The sequence below is a fragment of the Meriones unguiculatus genome, chromosome 16 (assembly GCF_030254825.1).
Source record: "Meriones unguiculatus strain TT.TT164.6M chromosome 16, Bangor_MerUng_6.1, whole genome shotgun sequence".
Taxonomy (NCBI): Eukaryota; Metazoa; Chordata; class Mammalia; order Rodentia; family Muridae; genus Meriones; species Meriones unguiculatus.
Window position 1 is genome coordinate 20,902,719 of NC_083363.1, and position 23,437 is coordinate 20,926,155.

The following is a 23,437-nucleotide window of genomic DNA, read 5'->3' on the forward strand; positions in this document are numbered from 1 at the left end:
CACCTCCGCTCTCTCAGGCTCCACTGTCTCAATCACCAAGCAAGGAGGCTTTGCTTGGGGCAGTGGCAGCTGCCACTGCGACTGCAGCAGCGAAGCGGGGAGGCTGGTGTCTGGATCCAAACTGTCCCACCTCACTGGTCATCACCTCTTTCCCAGGAAGCCTCAACAGCGATGTTCTGACTCCAGCCGCCCCTCCGCTCACCAGTTTTGGAGTTTTGTATTTTCTGCCCCTCAGATAGGGTGCGTGCTGGTTACCACTGCCATCTTGGAGCCCTGACCAATTTTATTTTTAATGTTGATTTTATTTTTAATTATGTGTATATTTATCTATGTGCATGTGTGAGTACAAATAACTTCTGAGGCCATAAGAGGGCATCAATACCCTGAAGTTGGAATTATTGGTAGTTGTGTGCCACCTGAAGTGCTACATGTTAACAGCAAGAATATTTTAATAAAAATAAGATAAATTTAAAATTATAAGTCTTGCTAGTCATTCCTTTCTACAGCGAAAACAGATTTTTTTGTACAATATATTCTGACTAGTTTCTCCTCCCCTAATTCCTCCCAGATCCTTCCTACTTTTCCACCTCCCCCAATTCACATATTTTCTTTCTATTGCTAGATTCTAAACAAGCATCTATTAAGAATAACAATAAAACAAAATTAAAGAGAATTAAAAAAAAACAAGAATAGGATAAGACAAACAGAAGAAAAAGAACAAAAAGGGCTCAAGAAACATATATAATAAATACAGAAAAACGCATGCATATTCTCAAGATGCAACTACAATAGATTTATATAAAAATGTGAATATTTTGACAATAGTTCACAGTTTCCCAGAGTCACCTGTTATCTATAAAGAAATAGGGCTGAGAAAATACTTGTCATTATAGTTTTTAACAATCAATTTGCCCATTTTTATATAGATTCAATAAATGTACATTATATACATGTAACATTTTCCAGGAACCAGGCACCATTTTGAAAGGAAACCAAAATAGCCATTTTCTCATTTCTAGGTACATGATTCAATCTAACCTGAAGACAAGGTTCAAGAATTGTTAAGCAAAAGCTACCATATGGAACTATTAACTCTTTAGAGTGTACCTGAAAGTATTAATGGTATTGGTGCACATCAAGCTACTGTTTGTAAGCAGTGGATTTACAACTTTTTGTGCTACAAGATGGTTATTTGGCCTGTTTATAGATAACTCAGGCTTAGCACAGTCAAAAACTGCATCTGAGATCACACACTTAAAGAGTGAGTCAGTATGCACCTTAGCTGCTTTTTTCCATAATGCCTAAGCCCTTTTAAATACATATTTCAGTGCTTGGACTTGACATTTTCACCTCGTACTTCTTGTGATAATCTAGACTGAGCACGCGTGATCTTTTCTCACTATCACAATAATTCATTTCTGGAAGCTATAGCTGGCTTTCTACACCCGGATACTAAACTATGAGTGGCTTTGGTGCAGCACGATAATGGCATTCGTCTAGCAAGGAGGGTTGCCTCAGTCTAATCTTAAGGTCTGTAAACAATGCAATTTATGCTTTTCATGTGCATGTGTTTATGTGTGTGTATATTTTTATGTATGTGAAATAACGTCCATCTTACCATATCAATAACATTTTAATGTACTTTATAGGACTGAAAGTCCTCTCATGGCAGGACTTTATAGCAACTGCCAGCTTGTGTGATGCTGTGTAGAACCACTTAATAAAGAGGCTTGAAAGAAACTCTGACTTTTTACTCTGGTATATTAAAAATCCTATGTGCAGATACTGTATCTTCATTCCCAGCATACTATTTTTTTTTCCTTTAGTTGCTGTGCAGAGACATTCGTCAGGAATCATGAAACTATACTCAGGTTTTGCTTTTACCTTCTTTAGGGTCAGGCTCATTTCAAAACTGTCTAGCTTCACCTCCCGCTTCTAGCTTGTACTGTAGCCTTTGGACCTTGGGGTTATGAACATATTTTCTTCTTACCTCAGTGTCTTCAGTTGTAGAATAATAAAAACGCACATCTCATTGAGTTTATTTAAATAAAGAATTTAGAGCTGAGTCTGAAGTATTATAATTAGCAAATATCATCCATTTTTGTTCTCTGTAGAGCTGATCAAGATAATGAAATGAGATGGTGTGAGTGTGTCCTGGGCATCCTCTGCCTCTGTCCAACATGTTTGTATTTAAGGGGAAAAGCAAATGACATTTACAAGTTGAGAAAGGCGCTAAACTATTCATCTGAAGTGTCGCTTGCAAACATCGAACTGCTGTTCTCAAGGATTAACAAGTACTGTGTGGTTCTCAGCATACTCCTTCCAAGTTCAGTTGGCATCAGTCTCAGATTCATTCTACCAGAAAAGTCTCAGGACAGAAGGCAACACGAGCAATTCACTGTTGTATGTCTGTGGCCCTGGGACATTCCAAGTTACAGCCTCCCATTCAGTCCTTCATAATTTTCCGTAACCGTGGTAGAGAAAGTGGCAGTTCAGTGTGTTCAGTCATGAGAAAATAACGTGTTTACTGAGGTGACCTGCGGCGCTGTCCTCTAGGCCTCGGTTTTCATATGCTTATTCTCAACTGAAAATTATTAGCAGCATTTGATAGTTTAATATCATTTATAAAACTCTTATTTGTGTTCTGTGAGGATTCCAGAGAACTCTTTCAGTAGCCACTTATTTTTAATTTCCTGTAGTGTAGATATTACTCACTTGAATGAGAAGAAATAACTTTTAGCCAAGAAAAGCTCATGAAATTGAAATAGAGCACCCGTACCCCAAATCCTCCATACTGGCTCGAGCATGCCACTGAACTTCATACCTACTCCCGAAAAACCTATGTTTGCTCTGAGCATTTAACTGCATTTTTAAAATGACTTTACCGTTTAAAAGCATTCTCCCCTGGGTTGTCAGATGGCTCAGTCTGTAAAGGCACTTGCCACCAAGCCTGATGACTTGATTTCTCTTCCTAGAGCTCACCTCTCATTGTAGATGTACAGAATCCATTTCAGAGGGTTGTCCTCTGACCTTCATCCACCAACATGCACACACACACACACACACAAACTCACACACAAATAAATAAACAAATAAATAAATATTTTAGAAAATATGCAAAGTATTGTCAGGATCATTGCATTGAATCTTTGAGTCCATTCTAGAGTCCACCAGAAAAAGTACTGTGATCAGTAAGAAATATTCACAGAATAAGGTATCCAATGCGTGTAAAATTTTACCAACTAAGAACCTGTAACATTCAATGAAGAATGTTATGGTTAAAAGTATAAAACAATTAAAAAGAAAAACCCACTCTTTTAGTTCAACATCCCAGACCTGATGGTTTGAATAAGACTGGTTCCGGGACTGGCACTACTTGGAAGGGATTAGGAGGTGTGGCTTGTTGGAACAGGTGCCTTTTTGGAGAAAACATGCTACTGGGGGGTGGGCTTTGATGTTTCAAAAGCCTAAGCCACGCCCACTGGTCCTCTCTTCCTGCTGCCTGTGGAATGAGATAGAGCACTTTCAGCTACTTCTCCAGCACCACGTCTGTCTGCATGCCAGCACGCTCCCTGCCGTGAGGTAATAGGCTAAGCCTCTGAATTTTTAAGCCAGCTCCGGCCAGATGTCCTCTTTCATAGTATTTGCTGTGGTCATGGTGTCATTTCCCCGCAATAGAACACTGACTAAGACAGACCTCTTGTGTGCTGCTGGGCATGCATCTATTCTCTTGAGTTTCTGTTATTGCAGTGTAGTCTGTTGCTTCCTTCACCTTGAGCTATTAATCTCTTTCAACTGTTTTTTTTTTTTCCTTTCTGTCCTACATGTCTTCGCAATCAAAATTACACATTTCACAAATAATAGGGAAGGCAATTAGTAACTTAAATCAGAATTGAGTTCATTTCTGAGGGAGGTGCAAAACAGAAAAGCAGGATGCTGGGAATAAAAAGGGCAAGCAGGAAATAAAAGTTCCATGATACCATAGTGTATTCTTTGAATTTGTTTTTTGTAGGTACACTTTGATTTTTTCTTAGAAAAACAAATTATTTTATTTTCTGGAAACCATCAGTTAAAAAGAAATTGTATTCTTCTCACTCTAATCTTCATTTGGGTGGTAGGTATCATGATAGCCTTGGTGAAATGTATGTGTGGCATCCCATCACTTGAGAGGAAGAAGCAAGAGGAGGGGAAGTTTAACATCATCCTGACTACCCAGGATGAACCTGGCTTATGCAAGACTGTTTCCTTTTAAAGGATATAAGTGGTAGAGTAAAAGTTGGCTCATCCGGTAGAAGTACTTGATCCAAAGCCTGAGAACTGGAGTTTGCTCACTAGAACTCACTTGGCTGAAGAAGAGAATAGAGTCCTCCAGCCTCCGTTCTCACAGTATGGCATTTAGCCCCCATACATGAATACATACATAAGTATAATAAAATCATAAATATTTCCTTCATACTTGACCTAAAATGGAATCCCAGCCTTCTATGTGAATATATCCAAAGCAATTTTATAGGCTTAAAATCATATAGGTATTTTTAATAGTAATACATTTACACATGACCAAACCATGCCATATGCAGGATTGAACATATTATTAGTTTCTTCCTCAATAGGTAATTACTGATATTAGTCATAAATTGTGAGCTGGGATATTTCAAACATTTCTTACAGAAACACTTAGGAATGTTAAAAGCACTTATACCTGACATTCAGAATCAGGAAGTCAACAGGGCAAAATAATATAAATGTTTAAAAATTGATGCACGTATTATTAATGATTAAAGTTTGAGAAGAATATTCTAAAAATAAATTCTAGCTTCTATTTTTACAAATACCTATGTGTGTGTATGTATGTGTGTGTGTACATACACATATATTTATGTAAGTACATATGTACTCATCTGAAAATGTAAAGGATTATTTGTCCATATTTCTTGTTTCAGACAATAATTATAATATATGTAGAATGAATAATAGTTCTACACATTTAAGTGTTTATGATTTGAATAACATAAGAGAAAGTCTGGATCTTTATAGATGATTGCTCTTAGACAAACCTTATTATTTTAGAATATTGCACTTCTGTGTCAGGAGATTGAGAAATATTTTCTGAAACTAATAAACATTGCCTTCTGTAAACAACATACAGATTAATTCTGATCTAATTCTTAATTCCAGTCCAAAATTTTAGGCAGCCAAGTATAATTTGACAAGCCTTTTCAATTAGTTTATGAGAGCATGTCACTGCCAGCTTCCTCATTTGAATCGTGATTCAGTGTATTCTCTCTTTCACTTGGCTACTAGACACATACATATACAATTCTCATCATTAATACTCTTAAACTTTAAGGTGAAATATGTCTTTGATGGCAACGGGGAAGGATGCTATGGATGAGTTCATTCAAGGACCCTAACCGCTGTATACCACCTAGAAATGTAGGAAAACGTTAAAGGTGTTCTGATGGCAAAGTGGCATGGTGGTTTTGAATACAAAATGTCTCCCACAGGCTCAAGGGTTTGGATGCCTGCCCTCCAGCAGGTGGCACTGCTTGCCTAGATTCAGGAGGAAGTAGGTCACTGTGAGTGGTTTTTTTTGGCTTCATTACCTCACCCTACCTTCTGTCCACTGTTTCCTGAACACAGTGCAACGTAACCAGGCCGCTTCAGGCTTCTGCTGCCACAGCTGCCCTGTCTGCTCATGTCTCTTCCACCATGATGACTGTATACCTCTGAAAACTAGGTCAAAATTAGCCATTTCACCACGAGGTGGCTTTTGTCAGGATAACTTAACACAGCAACAGGAAAAGGAGACTTAGGCAAATAGGCTCAACCACCACGTCAAAAGAATTTAATTGCTCATCTCTGACTTCAAAGGGAGGTGAAAACTCTGAAAAGGCCTTTATCATTCCCCCACACCTCTTTGCTGTCTGCTTCTGAAAAAGCTATTTTGTTTGTTTGTTTGTATGACTAGGCTACAAACACACATAATTCTTTCTTTTATATGAACTATTTACAGAGAGATTTTTAATGGTACTTTATCAGTTGTTAGAAGACATATAACTCGGGAATTGCTGAATACAAAAATAAAATGAAAAAAAAAATAGTAAGCATAGAGCAAAGGGCACAGAAAGTGAGGGCTTTTCTATATCTGTATTTAGCCATCAAAGGGGGGGAGGGGTGTAATTACAACTCTGTGAGTGTAATGCAACTGCATAGAAATATAAGACAAATTTGCAACCCGAATGAGGTGATCGTTTCAACTAATCCTATGATATGAATATGATGAAATGCCTATAACCCAATTATAAAAAGTAAAACAATATAAGCATATAAATTATTTGCTTATTAAATGAATACGTCTTTTATACATGAAAAGGTCCCATTCATTTTGCCATCTTGCTTGTCATATTAGAATTAAACTACCTAACATTAAAGGAAAATCAGAACATTTCAATAACCCCCCAGTCAGTAAGATACACCATCTTATGAAAGTCTTTTTTTTTCTTCTTCAGAGATTTTATCTAAAACGTGTGCATTAAGCTACCTGTTAAATCAATTTAGGAAGATATTCACGAAGATTAAGCCAAGTAATGGATGGATGAGAGCTTCAAATTTAGCCTACTTTCAGAAAAGTCTAAATTGTAAAACTTGAAGAATTTCAAGAGAGAGAGTGAGATGGAGCCTGGCTTCCTCTGCATGCTCTCTGTTCTTGGTGTGGCTGTACCAAAGCATCACTTACAAAGTGTGGTTCTCTAATCAACCTTTCTTTCTCCAGCACATCAGTCAGCCATTGCATCTTCCCATTTATTCATCTACGTAGGTTTTTTTTTTTTCTCTGCTCTTTCACTTCCTTTTGGATACTAACTTCTGATCTAATTCCAGTAAAAAAATACTCTCCAGCTGGAACCGGAATTCATTCTTACAGCCTTTAAAATCTACCCTCTAAAGAAATGAAAGAATATAAGTGAAGGTAAGATAACGCGTAATTTCAGCTGTTCTCTGATCCAAATTCAGCCAGGGTGACTGACTACCATCGTGCTTCCTAGTACGGTAAGTAACACCTTCCAAGGCAAAGCCCTTCCGTACCCTCAGGTTTCTTTCCCACACTTCCTGATTCCATTTACACTCAAGAAGCTCCAGCTCGACTCTCTGTCTCTACACAACATGGCATTCAGTGTATCTGGATATTTTCTTTCTTTCCCACAAGCTTCATGTATCTAGAGACCTCTCACAGCCTCGTGCTACTGCTGCCTTGAGCCTTAACTGACAATACGCCATACAGGATATATATTTTTCACATTTTATGACTAATTTGAGACTAATTTGCTCTGCTAAGGAGGGGACTTTTTTTTTCTCTTCTAGCAAGCTCTGTATATATTATGTCATACAACACGATGAATAAACATTTACATGGTAAATGGTTAATATAAAGGAAAATATCTCACATAGTTACTAAATTTTCCTGTCTGTTGTAGGAACAGCTGTAAATTTCACCGGCACGATATTATTTTTTTTTTCCCTTTGTGCTACCCTCTTTCATCAAAGATGTTCATTCTCCAGGTCTTCTAGAAAAATCCTGGCATGGTTTTCTTCTGTGCTCTTTGTAACAATATATAATGATTGATTTATGCCTCTCTGTATTAGATGGAGACCTATGTGAAGGCAAAACCCGTGACAGATTAACTTTCCATGTCCATTTCCCATGTGCTTAGATAACCCAGTAATTATTTATCAAGTATGAACAATGAAAGTGGTGAGAAATGGGGTCATGTAGAGACATAATACGAATTTAAAGATAGATGGCAGAAGTCAGCCGTTTGTTAAAAATTTTCAAGGGAGACAAAAATGACAAAAGGGCCTGTGATGGTGTTGATAAAGAGCTGCATAAGGAAAAGGAAAATATTAAAAGCAAAAATTGGAGAAGTGATGAAAAGAATGAAGTGAGTAGGGTAGTTAGAGGACAAAATCAGGGAACCACAGGGCAGAATCAAAACAATGGAAACTGACAAGAACAACCTAATCCTTCAAGGACAGAAGTGACAAAAAGAGTGAAAGACACTAGGAGTCATGTCGACACGCAATCTCTACAGAAAACAGAAAACAAGAATTAGATACTTACATAAACCAGAAATTTAAAAATGACTCAAGAATAACTGAAGACCAAAACAATGACAGGACTGAGAATATAATATCTAGAGGGAAATACAGAAGAGAGGTGATCGCTTGGCATTATAGTAAAACAGTGTTCATCTAAGTATTGATTATTTAATTTTATTATTGGACTAATAAAGTTGAATAAAAACCAATAGCTTGAAGGTATTTTTAATTTAAAAATAATTGACAAATATTGAACCTGAAGCCAGCAATCACTGGCAACACAGTCATCAAGCGTATTGGGAGATGCACATGCCTCTTTTAAAAATTGTAAGTTTTGCTCTTATCAGGACTGATTGAAATTTAGTATCTGTCCTTGGCTCTAGCAAATGTTCCGGAACTTGAAAGGGTGTTGTGTGTCTCTTCATTCACTTTAACAATAGCAGTTCCCTGGCACTGGAGGAAGAAATGGGAAGCAAAACAGCTTAGGCAGATGTCCTGGACACTGTCAGAGGCGGTGACTTTTATGTGATATGACTCACCCTGACATCTCTTGGTATTCCATTACAAATTGGAGGGATGGTGTTTCACTCATGAGTTACAGTTGCCTCAGGTACCCACATTCTATGTGGGCTCTTTAGCCGAGGTCAGCCAACAATTATTGTGAAACACCACTCAAACACAATGAGACCAGCTGGCAAATCGACATCCCTGTGATGCTTCACTGCCCTTCTAACCAAATATTTTGTTAGGAAGCAGACCTTGAGGGATGTCAAAGAATTATTTAGGGTGCATCTAAACACATATAAACAACACAACTGTTTTGGGGGCTTCTTGTTATTTAAGGTAACTTCAATAGTTTGGAATTTTAATCTTTTTGTGTAGGGATAAAGATACAGCAGAGATTTAGGGAAAGTTCAGCCAATGGCTGGCCCAACCATGAGGAAGAGACAACCCCTGATGCTATTAATGATACTCTGCTATGCTTGCAGACAGGAACCTAGCACAGCTATCCTCTGAGAGGTTACACTCAGCAGTAGCTAGAAACAGATGCTGAGACTCAGAGCCAAACATTCATGGAAGCCTAGGGAGTCTTGTGGAAAAGTGGGGAGATGGGAAGAAGGACCTGAGGTGAGAGGAGCTGCACAAGAAGAGTGACAGAGCCAACTAACCTGGCCCTGAGGGGTTTGCAAAGACTGAAGCACAAACCAAGGACCATGCATAGACTGGACCTAGCCTTCCAACACAGCTGTAGCAGATGGGCAGCTCAGGCTTCATGTGGGTTCCCTAGTAAGGGGAGCGAGAGCTGTTTTTGACATGGACTTCGATGCCTGCTTTTTTTTTTTTTTAATCACTCCTCCCCTGATGAGATTGCCTCAATAGGCCACAGTGGAAGAGGAAGTGCTTAGTCCTGGTGTGATTTGGTGAGCTGGAGTGGGTGGGTAAGAGGATGTTCCCCTTTTCTGAGGAATAGAGGAGGAAGGGAAGGATAATGGGACTGGGACGGGAGGAAAGGAGGGACAAGGCTAAGATTAGAATGTATGGTGAATAAATTAACAGGATAGACAACAAGGGGAGCAGTAGAAGAGAGATAACAGGGTGGCAGCCTACCACATACATTGAAGCAGATGCAGAGATTCACAGCCAAACTTTGGACAATGCATAGGGAGTCTTATGGAAGAAGGGGAAGATAGAAGGACCCAGAGTGGACAGAAGCCCCACAAGGAGACAAAAAAGCCAAAAAGGGGGTAGGGAGAAAGATAGACAGAAAAGAAAGAAAAAAGCTGGGTCTAGGGAAGACTGCAAAGATCGATGCATCAACCAAAGACAATGCATAGAGAGGACCTAGACTCCCTGCTCAGATGTAGCGCCTAGACAGCTTGGTCTCCATGTGGGTTCTCTGGTAAGAGACAGTCTCTGACATGAACTCAGTTGCCAGCTACTTGCACACTTCTCCCTGGTGGGGTGACCTAGCCAACCCACAGAGGAAGAGGATTCAGGCAGTCCTGATGGGTCCTGATAGACCAGGGTCAGATAGTAAGGGAGAAGGACTTCCCCTATCTTCCTAGGGAAGACGGATAGGAGAGGAAGAAGAAGGGTGGGTGGGATTAGGAGATGAGGGAAGGGACTACAACTGGGATACAAAGTGAACAAATTGTAAATAATAATAATAATAATAAATTCAAATTGAAGCTTTTACTTAGATGAATCCAAGGAAGAGAAAAACTGGTTTTATATGTATCTAAAGAACCAACCAATACTATCAAATTATTTTGAAATGTAACAGAAACACTTACTGGAGGGGCATTCAATTCCTTCTTTTGCATCACACAGAATGTAAATTGATTTTCCTTCTATCTCAATCACATTACTGATCTACAGACACTTTCCTCCTTGACTACTTGAAGAAAGTTAAACTCAGAGACCTTACTGACCAAGAGTCTCAGAATATCATGGTTATAAAATATCATAGTAATATCTGGCTTTAATAGTTAATAAGAGAAGGAATAAGAGAAGGTGCCTCCAACCCTTCTGGAAAATAAAACATGCAAATTCAATAATTTCACACATCTTTCAAGCTGCAATACTTCAGAGGCCTTTGAATAACCTTGTGATTATCCACATTCATCCAGGAAGCTGAGTCAATCACCAGGAAACTGATATCTATTAACAGCTAGATTATTAAATTTAAAAATCATCATAACATAACATAAGCAGTATCTGCTTCATTGATAAATATTGATCTTCAACTTATGAAAACGCAATTAAATATTTTAATACCTAAATATCATCAAAACATTTCTAGAACCCTAATAATTCCTAATGGGCTTCCTGATTCAGAAGGGAATATAAACATCTAATTTCACTCTTTCTCCAGGTCTTGTGTGGACCACAGATATTAAATTTGCTTCTGATGTAATCACTCTGCTATGAGAACATATTCCCTGGTAGTGGCTGGTGTCTAGGGAAGCTACAGGAACTCTGTAACCTCTCTGGTAGAGGTGGGTCCCTGAGAACAGTCTTTCAATGGTTCTTCCCAACCCAGGCTCTAATCAATGTTCTCCACATCCTGACCTGTCATCAGATAATTATCCGACCTCACGCTCTCACTTCTATGGCGTGAGCACTGTTTTGCCTACCCTGCTACAGTTGGAATTGAACTTGGGTCTTTAGTATTAGCGGCGATCATCTTTAGCCACTGAGCTCTCATTTTTTGGATTCTCATTTTTTTTAATTTTCAGGCTAAGAAAATGATTTCTTAATCATGTATGTATTTTCACTGGGAGATCCACACTGTACATTTGCTTGGTTAGCTACTGTACTCTATTGAAAAATAGCTGCTCAAGAAATAAAACAATCTTAGTACCTAGTGGTGCCTCAGAAAAAGATAATATATATATATTTATATATATATAAAACATATATATTATGTATATGTATGTGTGCGTGTCTATTTTTAACATATATAAATATATCCATTTTAACTATTATGTGTAGCCAATTAACTATTGTGCAGGACATAATATGTGTAAAATGAGAGACTATTCGCTGCTAAATAACATAGTACGATCTGTGACTCCCACTCTGACATGTCTAACTATATATACTTAAAATAATTGTGATGAAATTGTAATGTGGATAAAAACTATGTTTATGCTTTCATGCTAAATTTAACTGCATAGAAAATATTGCATCCAAGAAAAAAATACTTTTAAAAAAAGTGGACATAAGAAAAGAATAAAAAAATATGTTGCATTCATTTTTAAACAATCACAGGTTTATTATAGATGGTGTGAAGCAAAATTTAGTTGTCTCTGGACTCAGTTTAAGTTGGAGCAATTTTAAGATTCTAAAATTGATAATGCAGTTCTCCCATTTTTGAGGTGTAGACACACAGTATGCCTGTTTGCAGATGCCTCTGGTGAGAATGCTTTTATTTAAATATTGCAAAATGGGTCTATTTTCCAATATGTTCTCACTCAGTGTACTTGAGAATTCTCTTATAACACTCTAGCTTTGGTTCACAATATCCTCAAAGTTACTGAGACAACAGAATCTTTTTAAACTAGATTAAAAATATTTCATTAGGACATTGCTTTTGTCAGGAGCTGTGCACTCTGAGCATATGAAACTAAAGAGCCTCTAATATGACATATACTCTGGACTTGTTCTTTCTTCTACTCCCCCCGCCCCCAATTTGCCATGTCTTCTAGCGGGGAATCTATCAGTCCTCTTGATGTGTGCTTTCTAGCAGTTCTTGTTTTTATGCAAACTCCTTACTAGCCTATAATTGTAGATAAAATTTACATTGATCCTCTAACACTTCCCAGACTAAGTATAGAGTCTAAGTCACAGTTCCTCATAAATGCAGTTACACACACACACACACACACACACACACAAAGATACTTTTTTGTCTTTGTGTACACACAAAGATAAAAAGGTCAAGATAGTGAAAACAAACCTGTGTAGATTCATAGTTGGTTGCCTTGCCTTTACATTTTTAGATCCTTCTCTGCTAGATAAATCACTAAGGAAAACAAAATCAATGTGCAATCTATACCCACGCTGCTGGAACGTAGTCCTAATGAATACAGCGACAAAGCTCCCCTACACTTAAGGCTCAGGGTACATTGCAGAAGAGGAGGTAGAAAGACTGTAAGAGCCAGAGGGTCAAGGACATTGTTGCAACATTGTGTCTCCCTGTAGGTACTCTCAAAAAGTCTCATCAACATGAGTTGAACAAGGTAGACCCTAACAAAAGTCCCAAAGTGCATACAGTCTCACAAGGTCTCAAGCCTACACAAAATACTACAGGCAAAGGGAATAAGTTGGGAGTGGGGAAGAGTACACCAATGTTTTGTTCACTGCCAAATGGTCATCCTTGAAAACATACATTATATGGACTCAATAGGTTATACTAGAGAATATAAATGGAGAGAAATGCATATATGCATGCAATAACAACTGATTAAAAACACAGGTCATAAATTTGAAGGTGAGCAGGGAGGTGCATGTGGGAAGGTTTGGAAGGAGGAAAGGGGAGAAGAAATTTCATTAAAATACGTTCTGAAAAATAAATTTAGAGAAGGGTCTACAAAATGTAGCTGTGGCATTTTGACATATCCAGTCTTCTCTCTGTTCCCCATATGGAAGTCTTTATGGATTGTTTCTTATGTCCTCTTCCTTATTTAAGACTTTCAAATTTTTTCAGAGAGATGGGGAGATCAGAAATGGAAATTTTGGCTTCTTTGTAAAATCAATTATGTTATATAAACATGTTTTTGTTTTAATCCAAAGTATGTGATTTCAGTTGGGTTATAGCTTGTTCACAGTTGCTAACTGTCTCCTGCAAAACCTGCCCTTTGTTGTCCTAATGGCCTACCAGGTGCAGCAGGGAGAGGGATGTGGTCTAGGATTCCAAGGATCTAAATTTTAGAGCCTGACAGAGACAAGGTGTCATAGCAAGCATTGTTAGCCTGTGGCCTGTAGCAGTTTGGAGAGATTGGAGAGACAGATTACTTGCTGAGAAGAGTGTAAACACTATTCAACAATATGATTATACCGAGCAAATTTTAATGCAAAGAAGACACAGAGCAGGGGTTAATGAGGAATAAGAAGGGGCAAGATAGTTGTCATATTCTACACAAGGGAGAGCTGAATTATGATTAAGATACATATGAGAAATGAATTACTTTTTTATTTTATTAATTACACTTTATATCCCCCCATTAGTCCCTCCCTCCTCCCCTTCCAGTCCCGCCCCCTCTCCCCCTTCTTCATGAGTGCCCCTCCCCAAGTCCACTGATAGGGGAGGTCCCCCTCTCCTTTCTTCTGATCTTAGTTTATCAGATCACATCAGGAGTGACTGTATTGTCATCTTCTGTGGCCTGGGAAGGCTGCTCCCCTCTCAGGGGGAGGTGATCACATAATCTGGCCAATCAGATTATGTGAGAAATGAATTACTTTTAAAACAACACCATCAAGAGCTTCAACTGCAAACCATAAAGAAAACATTTATATTGAACTACCACAGATTAGAAAGTAGGGCAAATAGAATGCTATTCTGTGTCATATTTTATAAAAAACATATTTTATAAAAACTGTAATAAGGACCATTTCAGTTTAAGTTCCCTAGGTATAGGTGAGACTTTTGAAATAAAAATTGAGTTTTAAATATGGGAAACCTTGATTTAACTCTAAATATTTCTATATTTTTACTCTTCAAAGCATTAATTGTATATTTGCTATGATCATCTTTGCATTTATAGCATTTCAACCTGCTTTCCTCTCATCTTTTATTTCATTATCATTAAGTTGCAGCCATTTTATCAAGTTTATACAATTTATTACGTAGTATTGATTAGATGTCTCATTTGTCCTTTTAATGTGCCTTTAATTTTTTCTTTGAAAATTTTCCTTCTTGAATGCTTTATAACTTGTCATTAAATTTTGTGTCTTGTTGGGATAATATTCTTGTGGAATGTATACAATCTACCTTTGTTTGCTCAAATGCTGATTTCTCTACCCCACTATCTGGTTTCAATCATAGGACCTTCATTCTAAACATCACCTGTCTCAAGTTCGTGTAAACATGACACCATTTGTTCTCTGTATTGTCAATAAAACAACCAGCCAATGATGAGCAGAAGAGCGAATAGGGTGGGACATTCTGATCTGGAAGAGAGTAGAAAGAAGTGAATGGGAAGAGCTGTGAAGAGAGATCTGAGAGAAGACTTTGGAACTACCAGGAGATATGAACCAGACCTAAGCTATGACTAAAAGCAAGTATAATTTGAAAAATCTGAATGTGAGGAAGCTATGCAGGCTTGGAGGATTAGGATGAAGTAACCATTGTCCAGCATTGTGCTCTAAGTTAACTAAATAATTCCTAGTCTCTGTGTGGTGATTTGGGTATACAGCTGGTTTTGCAATAACCACTGTTTAACTGAAAGATAAATCAATATTAAACTTTAATAATAAACAACAGTATCTTTTGATCGCTTTCCTCTCATTTTAATCAAATCGTTGTATTCTTTGCCCGATTACCTCTTTCTGTCTCATGGTATATTGATTTTTTAAATATGTGTTTATATGTTATATGATTAATATATGTTTATAAAATATGCATCTACATCTATCTCTATGAATAGAAAGATGCAGGTAGATGGGATTCTAAATTTTGAATCTGATACAATTGTACATCAGCACAAAGAAATAAAATGAAATGAAATGAAAAAGTAACATTGTTGACCCTTTGACATGAAACTACAGTTTGATGTAGTCTCATAAAAGTACAAATACTGCTTAATACATGGTTTCCCATGACATATCATTTCTAGAACAATTTTTTTTTTCTGAATGGAAACTCTTATTTAGAAGGTACTATTTCCTAGCTTATGGCAGGGGAAGCTAATTTCCATCAATTCCTCCCTAAGGGACCCTACTGAACTAATTGTCTCACCACACAATGCAAACAGAATTCAATGAAACCCAATTATGGACTGCTTGTCTACCAGATCAGCAGAGAAGCAGGGTCTCTGGTCTTACTACTTTCTGCTGTAAAGTTTGCATGAGAGATTATGATAATAATAATTTATAATTCCAAGTATGTGGGACATTTTATTCTCTGATCCCACTTAAAGTTATTTTGCCAAAAAGTTCAGCGATGAATTTAGATTTTTGGTTCATTAACAAGAGAGTGTACGGTAACCAACACGTTCATTTGGGACATGGCATCTTCTTCAAGATGATGGATCTCAGATCCTGTGTTTGTGACAACAAGCCATTAGATGTTTCCTAGTCATCCATTCTCCATATATTTTTGATAGAAAACTCTCACAAATGTCAAGAACCTGCAGAATGTTTATTCAAAGCCAAGATGTTTTCTTTGTATTACATACACTGCCTCTGTCTATTATGGGAAAACTATGTATGTCTTTGGGTTATAGGGAAGGAAACTTAAGAAATAAAACTATGATATCTGTGAAAAAGAAAAGCAATTATTGTACATAAGTTTCATTTTCAAGTTTGTATTTGTTTCATAGAAAAATAGCATATTTTATGAATTGATCAGATTCTTACCTGCAATACCATCTTGGATTCTCCTGGCACCTGGGAGTAGGAGTTTCCTCTTCCTGATGCCAAGAACATTCTCTTCCCTCAACATAATGAACTTCTCATATTCTATAACTGACATTTTAGGTGGTGGTGAGGATGATAAGTTTGGTATGGGTGCTAATTGTCTGCCATTTCCTTGGAAATACGGAATGCAGGAGCGTTTCCAGTCACCTGTCCTACATTTGTGTTCCTTCAAAAGTCAAAATTCACTTCCCGAATTTCAAGCTCTTTGATTTTATGTTTCTTCTTTTATCAATTTTTAAAATTAATTTATATTTTTATAAATTACAGTTTATTCACTTTGTATCTCTGTTGTAGCCCCCTCCCACATCTTCTCTCAATCACCCTCCCTCTCCTTCCCTCATCTCTTCCATGCCCCACCCCAAGTGCACTGATAAGGGAGGTCCTCCTCTCTTTCCCTCTGATCCTAGCCTGTCATCAGGACTGGCTGCATTGTCTTCCTCTGTGGCCTGGTAAGGCTGCTCGCCCCTCAGGGGGAGGTGATCAAAGAGCCAGCCACTGAGTTCATGTCAGAGACAGTTCCTGTTCCCCTTACTAGGAAACCTACTTGGAGACTGAGCCGCCATAGGCTACATCTCTACAGGGTTTCAAGGTTATCTCCATGCATGGTCCTTGGTTGGAGTATCAATCTCACCCCTGTGCCCAGAATTTTTTGATCTGTTGCTTTACTTGTGGAGCTCCTGTCCTCTCCAGGTCTTCCTGTCTCCTACTACTTTTATAAGATTCCCTGCACTCTGAACAAAGTTTGGCTATGAGCCTCAACATCTCCTTTGATACCTTGCCAGGTAGAGTCTTTCAAGGGACCTCTGTGGTAGGCTCTTGTCCTGTTGCTGGTTTTCTCCCTCTTCTGATGTCCATAACCTTTGCCTTTCTTCAAGAGGATTAATCATCTCACTCAGGGTCCTCATCCTTGCTTAACTTCTTTAGGTGCACAAATTTTAGTATGTTTATCCTATACTATATATCTAATATCCAATTTTAAGTGAGTATAAACCATGTGTGTCTTTTTCCTTCTGGGATACCTCACTGGGAATGATCTTTTCTAGTTCCCACCATTTACCTGCAAATTTCATGATTTCCTTGTTTTTAATTGCTGAGTAGCATTCCTTTGTGTAAATGTATCACAATTTCTGTATCCATTCCTCCATTGAGGAACATCTGGGTTTTTTCCAGATTCTAGCTATCACAAATAAGAACACTATGAACATGGTTGAGCCAATGTCCTTGTTGTATACTTGAGCATGTTTTGGATATGTGCCTAGGAGTGGTATAGCAGGATCTTGAGGAAGCACTATTCCTAATTGTCTGAGAAAGTGCCAGACTGATTTCCAAAGTGGTTGTACAAGTTTACATTCCCATCAGCAATTGAGGAGGGTTCCTCTTTCTCCACAACCTCTCCAGCATGTGTTGTCACTTGAGTTTTTCATCTTAGTCATTCTGATGGGTATAATCACCTTATACCCTTTGGATTTGCATTTCCCTGATGACTAAGGACATTGAGCATTTCTTTTAGTCTTTCTCTGCCATTCGATATTCCTCTATTGATAATTCTCTTTTACTCTGTACCCCATTTTTAATTGGAGTACTTGATTCTTTGCTTTTTAACTTCTTGAGTTCTTTATATATTCTGGACATTATCCCTCTGTCAGATATAAGGTTGGTGAAGATCCTTTCCCAATCTGTAGGCAGTTGTTTTGTTCTGACAAAAGTGTCATTTGCTTTACAGAAGCTTTTCAGTTTCATGAAGTCCCATTTAATGATTGATTTTATGTTTCTGATCTTCAACGCAATGAAGCACCAGGACCCAGAACTATGTTCAACACTGCAGCACCGTTCTCCTTGGGGCAATTTTCATTTTGTGCTTTATCTATTGTCATTTCATCAATACTCTCCCAATTGAGTGTTTTTATTTTCTCAATCCCTGTTCTCTGGACTTGTGCTAATGTCAAAGACAGGCTGCTGCTTCACTGAAATCTAAAGAACATATTTGTGGTGGTTTGAATAATAATGGCTCCATAAGCTCACATATTTGAGTGCCTGCCCCACAGGAAGTGCCACTATTTGAAAGGACTGGGAAGTATTGCCTTGCTCATAGAATCATGACAATGGAGTTCGTATTTGAGATTTTAACAGCCCACACCAAGCCTAGAGTTTCTTTTCTCTTACCACCCTCAGATCCGAATGTAGAACTTTCAGTTTCTTTTCGAGCACCATGTCTGCCTGCATGCTGCCATGCTTCCTGCCATGAGGATAAAGGATAAACCTCTGAAACGGTAAGCAATCTCCAATTACATGCTTTCTTTTATAAGAGTTTACATGGTCATGCACTCTCTTCATAGCAATAGAACATGGACTAAGACAGTTTTTACTTGGTAGTTTTAAATACACACTTTTTTGTATATGTGATAAAGGTGAAATTCTAGGTGACAAAAAAGTTAATTTGCATAGGTAGGAACTAATTACCTCTTAATTTTCAGAAAGTTTGTCTGAAATAATTGAAACTCAGTTAACTTCTGGTAGCTTAGGGGCCCATCCAAACAAAATTAAAATTAAAAAAAAGTATTTTTCAAAGTGGTTGTATAAGTTTACATTCCCACCAGCAGTGGAAGAGGGTTCCACTTTCTCTACACCCTTTCCAGCATGTGTTGTCACTTGAGTTATTCATCTTAGCCATTCTGATGGGTGTCAGGTGAAATCTCAGGGTCATTTTAATTTGCATTTCCCTGATGACTAAGGACATTGAACATTTCTTTAAGTGTTTCTCTGCCATTTGATATTCCTCTATTGAGAATTCTGTTTAGCTCTGTACCCCATTTTTTCCATTGGATTATTTGCTTTGTTGCTGTTTAACTTCTTGAGTTCTTTATATATACTGGATATTAGCCCTCTGTCAGATATAGGGTTGGTGAAGATCCTTTCCCAGTCTGTAGGCTGTCGTTTTGTTCTGACAACAGTGTCCTTTGCTTTACAGAAGCTTTTCAGTTTCATGAGGTCCCATTTATTGATCGTTGCTCTTAGAGCCTGTGATGGTGTTGTTCTGTTCAGGAAGTTGTCTCCTGCACCAATGAGTTCCAAGGTCTTCTCCACTTTTTCTTCTAACCAATTTAATGTATCTGGTTTTATATTGAGGTCTTTGATCCACTTGGACTTGTTTTGTGCAGGGTGATAAATGTGGATCTAGTTTCATTTTTCTGCATGTAGCCATCCAGTTGGACCAGTAACATTTGTTGAAGATGCTGTATTTTTTCCATTGAATGGTTTTGGCTTCTTTGTCAAAAATCAAGTATTCATAGGTGTGTGGGATTATTTCTGGATCTTCTATTCCTTCCATTGATCCACCTTCTGTTTCTATGCCAGTACCATGCAGTTTTTATTACTGTTGCTCTATAGTATAGCTTGAGATCAGGGATGGAGATACCTCCAGAAGATCTTTTATTGTAGAGGATTGTTTTAGCAATTCTTGGTATCTTGTTATTCCATATGAAGTTGAGAATTTTTCTTTCAAGGTCTGTAAAGAACTGTGTTAGTAATTTGATGGGAATTGCATTGAATCTGTAGATTGCTTTTGGTAAGATGGCCATTTTTACTCTGTTAATCCTGCCAAGCCAAGAGCATGGGAGATCTTTCCATCTTCTGATATTTTCTTCTAATTCTTTCTTCAGAGACTTGAAATTTTTTCCATACATGAAAATCAATCTGGTAGTATCTCAGACAATTAGGAATAGTGCTTCGTCAAGATCCAGCTATACCACTCCTAGGCATATATCCAAAAGACGGTCAAGTATACAACAAGGACATCTGCTTAACCATTATTGTAGCAGCTTTATTTATAATAGCCAGATCCTGGAAACAGCCCAGATGCCCCTCAATGGAGGAATGGATAAAGAAATGGTGGTACATCTACACAATGGAATATTACTCAGAGATTAAAAAAGAAAAAAAAAAAAGGAAATCATGAAAATTTGCAGGTAAATGGTGGGACCTGGAAAAGATCATCCCAAGTGAGTTATCCCAGAAGCAGAAAGACACACAGGGTATATACTCACCCATAAGTGGATATTAGATATATAACATAGGATAAACATACTAAAATCTATACACCTAAGGAAGCTTATCAGGCAGGAGGACTCTGGCTAAGATGCTCAATTCCCATTCAAAAAGACAAAGAGGAAGAACATCGGAGGAGGGAGAAAACAGGGAACAGGAAAGGAGCTTACCACAGAAGGTCTCTGAAAGGCTTTACCCTGCAGGGTATCAAAGCAGATGCTGAGACTTATGACCAATCTTTAGGCAGAGTGCAGGGAATCTTATGAAAGAAGTGGGAGATAGTAAGACCTGGAGAGGACAGGAACTCCACAAGGTCAGCAACAGATCCTAAAAGTCTGGGTACAGGGGCCTTTTCTGAAACTGATACTCCAGCCAAGGACCACTCATGGAGATGGCCTGAAACCCCTGCACAGAGGCAGTTCAGTGTCCAAGTGTGCTCCAAAGTAATGGGGACAGGGACTGTCTTTGACATGTACTGATTGGACTACTCTTTAGTCACCTCCCCTGAGGGGGAGCAGCCTTGCCAGGCCACAGAGGAGGACAATGCATCCACTCCTGATGAGACCTGATAGACTAGGGTCAGAGGGAATGGTAGGAGGACTTCCCTATCAGTGGACTTGAGGAGGGATACGGGTGGGGAAGAGGGAGAGTGGAATTTGGAGGGGAGGAAGGAGGGAGGTACAGTGGGGATACGAAGTGAATACATTGTAATTAATAAAAATAATCAAAATAAAAAGGAAAAAGGAAGTTAGCTTTAAAAAACTATTTTTCAAATATGGTTTTATAATTGTCATACAAATTATGTCAGCAAATTTATAACACTTATATCATGATAGTTATTCAAGATGAAATTGGCAAATATATCATTGTTAAATACTATGGAATAGTATTTTTTTTCTATAGAAAACCATATACATATCTATATTGTATAGATGTGTATGTGCACTGACCAGGGGAAATGGAGGAACTGGGAGAAGCAGAATATATGAGATAAAAGACATAGAAAGACAGAGATAGAGATAGAGAGAGAGAGACACTATGATACTGAGACAAAGAGAGTGTTAGAATTTCTGCCTGCAGACAGCAAAGTGTAGACCCAAACTCAATTATTCTGGGCATGAAAAGGAATAAGAGGGCATTATCAAGCTACAGGCTCTGACTAGAAAAAAAAAAAACCGTCAAGAGCTTAAATGGGAAAAATAGAAACTGATAACTAAAAGACTTTCATAATGAAATGCTATGTATAATATAAGTTTAATTTTCTTATTTTTCAATGAAGTTTGGAGTGACATAGTCTCTCTATTTTAGCCGTGAAAGGTGGATTATCTTTCAGTGGAATGCAAGATGGAACCAAATTCTGTTTTAGAGGATAATTTCTATGTGAAATAAAAACAAAGTGTGAACAAGAACAGAAGTGTCGCAGGTATTGTTTCACACGATGTAGGTCAGAGTTCTTTTCTGTTTTATTTTTTTATTGAATAGTTTGCATTCCTTTAAAATCCTTTTGAAAAAATTGACTTTAATTTTTAAAGCTTCTCATCCTAGTTTTACATACAAGACACTGTGGAGCATGTTATATGGTTACTGTCACATAAGTATGCCACTGCCCCTTGCTGGGAGAAGGGAGTCACTGTCTGGTTGAACTATATTTTAAATAGTCTTATTTCAGATATCTTTTTTGAATACATTCCCTGAAGTGAACTATAGATACAGACACAGGGCCCATAGATGACAAAGCACACAAAGGATTTTGGCACAAACAGCATTCTAAATTAAGGTGTCTACTTTCTATGTTGGCTTTTAAAATATGTTTTGAAGAACTGTACACTTATCTCACTTATTTTTCCATTGAATATCTTTAAATATTTACTAGCCAAGTCCTAAAAGTAGGGATTAATGTACACATTCCTTTAGTCATTTATATAAAAAGTTTCCCACATAGTAGCTAGTCCTTGTAACAAAGGTTTACAATATTATCTTTTCATTTTCATATTGTTTGCAACCTTTCTTTGAAACAGAATTTTTAGATCTTTTACTACTTGTGTGTAACATTTGAAAACTTTTTCTCAGTTTTCACACTGAAAGCCAATGTGTGTTACCAGTTAGTTATGGCTTATATTTGCACTTATTCATTAGCCCATCATAACACCTGTTTTGTGTGTAGTGCATCCTCATACAATAGTTTCCTACATGTGACCTGTCTGTCACAGAGTAGTCTTCTGTTCTTGTAGCTACATGAACACTATAAAAATTGCTTTCAGTTTTATATTCTTCAGCAACCGGTAAGAGAAGCATTACACATCTTACTGCTCATTGCTTAATTATATAAAGACATTCACAACCTGTTTTTCAACATTCTGTTTCCCTTAATGACATCATTTTCCTTAAAGGGTGGGTGTAGGCAGCTAGGCAACTGCAAGGGATGTTCTCTTAAAGATTTTGCCTTTATTGAAGACTTGCTCACACACTGCAAAGCTCCCTCCCAAGAGATGTGTTCCAGCATCGGGGCCTGGGTCTCCTCACAGGATCCAGTTTCTGTATGCATAGAATTCATAGTCTACCTTTCAACCCAGACTCAGTGGCAAGGCATGTTAGGGCCTAGGAAGACCCAAACATATGATGTCATAGGTTGCACAGAGTGACACTGGTAAGAGCCCGCTCACTGGAATGTTCCAGTAAGTAGATTTCAGCTCATGAAAGACTAAGGGAATGTTCCACAAAACCATACTTGGAACAGTGCAGGAACCCGAATCTTCACCAAAGTGCTAGCAGAATAGATCAGTGTCACAGAGAGGGCTTCTTCATTGAGAACATGTCTCCAACCCCATCACTGCAATGATATGGGGTTAATTAATGAAGGTAAAGGAACAAGCAGTTAGGACCATGAAATGGAGAAAACAAAGCGTTGAAACCTTTTCATAGAGCTACAACAGATTGGTGACGCAATGTAAGTTTTTCAATTGCTGGGAAATTCTCATTTTCAAGTGAACATCCAGAAGTCATAGGACCTGGGCCCCAGTATTGCAGGCAGAAATAAGGGATGAGGGCCTTGAAGTCCTTTCAGTTTTCAGGATACATGTACAGGGTCCCAGTGCCATGGTACCTCTACAGAGAGTAAGGCCAGTCTGACTGGCCTACCACAAAGTCTCAAGAA

At 38.0% G+C, this 23,437-nt stretch overlaps 1 protein-coding gene across 2 annotated transcripts in view; it reads right to left on the minus strand.

Annotated features, from left to right (window-relative positions):
• Ctnna3 (catenin alpha 3) overlaps window positions 1-23,437 on the minus strand; it is a 1,666,920-nt gene that overhangs the window by 107,700 nt on the left and 1,535,783 nt on the right. The gene's annotated exons all lie outside the window — the stretch shown is intronic.